The sequence below is a fragment of the Arachis duranensis genome, chromosome 1 (assembly GCF_000817695.3).
Source record: "Arachis duranensis cultivar V14167 chromosome 1, aradu.V14167.gnm2.J7QH, whole genome shotgun sequence".
Classification (NCBI taxonomy): Eukaryota; Viridiplantae; Streptophyta; class Magnoliopsida; order Fabales; family Fabaceae; genus Arachis; species Arachis duranensis.
Window position 1 is genome coordinate 56,484,491 of NC_029772.3, and position 3,279 is coordinate 56,487,769.

The window sequence follows — 3,279 nt, forward strand, 5'->3', positions numbered from 1 at the left end:
CCAAAAAGCTGTCAAGCCTGACCTCTTCGCACTTAATTGACCATAACTTGAGCTACAGAGGTCCAAATGATGCGGTTCTAGTTGCGTTGGAAAGCTAATATCCGGGGATTCGAAACAATATAAGATTTGCCGTAGTTGCATTGCGCATAGGGGTGCGCACGTGCACGGTACGCGGACGCGCCGATTGTGGCACATGACCCACTTAATGTAACATGTGGCCAGCGATTTTAGAAGCTTTGTGGGCCCATTCCAACTCATTTCTAATGCTATTTAAGCTGAGGATTGAAGGGGAGTCAACATACTTTTGATCATTAGTCATAGTTTAGTTTTAGAAGTAGTTAGAGTTAGAGAGATAAGCTCTCTCTTCTCTCTAGAATTAGGATTAGGAATTAGGGTTAGATTTGGATCTCATAGTTCTAGGTTTAATTCAAGTCTCCTTCTACTTCTACCTTCAATTGATGATTGCTACACTTTGGTTCTTCTTTCTATCCCTATCCTCTTGTTGTAATTTTTCTTATTTTGTTTCTAGGTTTTGTAATTGAGATACTCTTGTTCTCTTTGTTTTCTTTTAATAATGCAATTTGAGGTAGTTCATGATAATTGTGATTTCCTTGATTGTTGTTGTTAATTCTTTGTATTCAATTGTAGTTAGAATTCATTCTTGTTGTGATTTACTATACTTTTCTTTTGTGCCTTCCAAGTGTTTGATTAAATGCTTAGAAGAATGTTAGACTAGAATTTTATGTTCTTGGCTTGAGAAGGTAACTTAGGATTTCTTGAGTCACTAGTGTCCAATTGATTGATAGTTGATAGCCATTAACTCTAGCCTTCATTAATCCAATTAGTGGAAAGCTAGGATTTATGGACTAGGATTGATATAACTCACTTGACTTTCCTTTGTTAATTGATTTAAGGATGACTAAGTGGGATTAATCCTTGCAACTACCATACTTGTGGCTAATGATAATGATGAAGACCCTTGACAACCAAACCTTGCCAAGATCATTTTGTTAATAAAGTTTTCTTACCATTTACTATTCATATTTCTCATCCAAAACCCCAAAATAAATAAGTCCATAACCAATAACAAGAACACTACCCTGCAAGTTCTTTGAGAGATGACTCGAGGTTTAAATACTTCAGTTTATAGATTTTAGGGGTTTGTACTTGTGACAAACAAATTTTTGTATGAAAGGATTATTGTTGGTTTAGAGATTATACTTTACAACGAGATTTCATTAGTGAAATTCTAACCCGTCAAAAATCCAATCATCAATCATCAGAGCATTGTTGGGACCTCCCAACACCAAACTTAGAGTTTGGTTGTGGCCTCCCAATACCAAACTTAGAGTTTAATTGTGGAGGCTTTGTTTGACTCTGTATTGAGAGAAGCTTATCATACCTCTTTTCTATGTTTACAGAAGGATAGCCTTGGGCCTTAAATACAAGGTAGTCCCCATTCAATTGAAGGACTAATTCTCCTCTGTTAACATCAATCACAGCTCCTGCTGTGGCTAGTAAGGGTCTTCTAAGGATGATACATTCATCCTTCTCCCTCCTAGTGTCTAAGATTATGAAATCAGCAGGGATGTAAAGGCCTTTAACCTTCACTAACACATCCTCTACCATTCCATAAGCTTGTCTTATTGACTTGTCTGCCATTTCTAATGAGAATGTGGCAGGCTGTACCTCAAAGATCCCTAGTTTCTCCATTACAGAGAGTGGCATAAGATTTATACCTGACCCCAGGTCACACAGAGCCTTCTCAAAAGTCATGGTGCCCATGGTACAGGGTATTAAGAATTTACCAGGATCTTGTTTCTTTTGAGGTAAAGTTTGTTGAACCCATGTATCTAGTTCACTAATGAGCAAGGGAGGTGCATCTTCCCAAGTCTCATTACCAAGCAACTTGGTATTCAGCTTCATGATAGCTCTTAGATATTGAGCAACTTGCTATCCAGTTACATCTTCATCCTCTTCAGAGGAAGAATAATTTTCAGAGCTCATGAATGGCAGAAGGAGGTTTAATGGAATCTCTATGGTCTCTATGTGAGACTCAGATTCCTCTAAGTCCTCAATAGGGAACTCCTTCTTATCTGGGAGACATCCCATGAAGTCTTCCTCATTGGGATTCACGTCCTCTCCTTCCTCTCTAGGTTTGGCCATTTTGATTATGTCAATGGCCTTGCACTCTCTTTTCGGATTCTCTTCAGTATTGCTTGGGAGAGTACTAGGAAGAGTTTCTGTGATTTTCTTACTCAGCTGGCCCACTTGTGCCTCCAAATTTCTAATGGAGAACCTTGTTTCACTCATGAAACTTAAAGTGGCCTTAGACAGATCAGAGACTATATTTGCTAAGCTAGAGGAGCTCTGCTCAGAATTTTCTGTCTGTTGCTGAGAAGATGATGGAAAAGGCTTGCTATTGCTAAACCTGTTTCTTTCACCATTATTAAAGCCTTATTGGGGCTTTTGTTGATCCTTCCATGAGAAATTTGGATGATTTCTCCATGAGGGATTATAGGTGTTTCCATAGGCTTCACCCATGTAATTCACCTCTGACATTGCAGGGTTCTCAGGATCATAAGCTTCCTCTTCAGAAGATGCCTCTTTAGTACTGTTGGATACATTTTGCCATCCATTCAGACTCTGAGAAATCATGTTGACTTGCTGAGTCAACATTTTGTTCTGAGCCAATATGGCATTCAGAGTATCAATTTCAAGAACTCCCCTTTTCTGAGGTGTCCCATTACTCACAGGATTCCTCTCAGAGGTGTACATGAATTGGTTATTTGTAGCCATGTCAATGAGTTCTTGAGCTTCTGCAGGCGTTTTCTTTAGGTGAATGGATCCACCTACAGAATGGTCCAGTGACATCTTAGAAAGCTCAGATAGACCATCATAGAATATATCTAAAATGGTCCACTCTGAAAGCATACCAGAAGGACACTTTTTGGTTAACTACTTGTATCTTTTCCAAGCTTCATAGAGGGATTCACCATCTTTTTGCTTGAAGGTCTGAACATCCACTCTAAGCTTGCTCAGCTTTTGAGGAGGAAAGAACTTGGCCAAGAAGGCCGTGACCAGCTTATCCCAAGAGTCCAGGCTATCTTTAGGATGTGAGTCCAACCATGTTCTAGCCCTGTCTCTTACAGCAAAGGGGAAAAGCATGAGCTTGTAGACTTCATGATCTACTCCATTAGTCTTAACAGTCTCGCAAATCTGCAAGAACTCAGTTAAAAACTGATAGGGATCTTCTGATGGAAGTCCATGAAACTTGCA

General features: G+C 39.3%; 1 non-coding gene across 1 annotated transcript; it reads left to right on the forward strand.

Annotated features, from left to right (window-relative positions):
* Positions 1–2,928: 2,928 nt before the first annotated feature.
* Positions 2,929–3,036, forward strand: LOC127743034 (small nucleolar RNA R71). The gene has a single exon (XR_008004356.1). It is a non-coding gene; the product is annotated as a small nucleolar RNA R71 (small nucleolar RNA).
* The last annotated feature ends 243 nt before the right edge of the window (positions 3,037–3,279 follow it).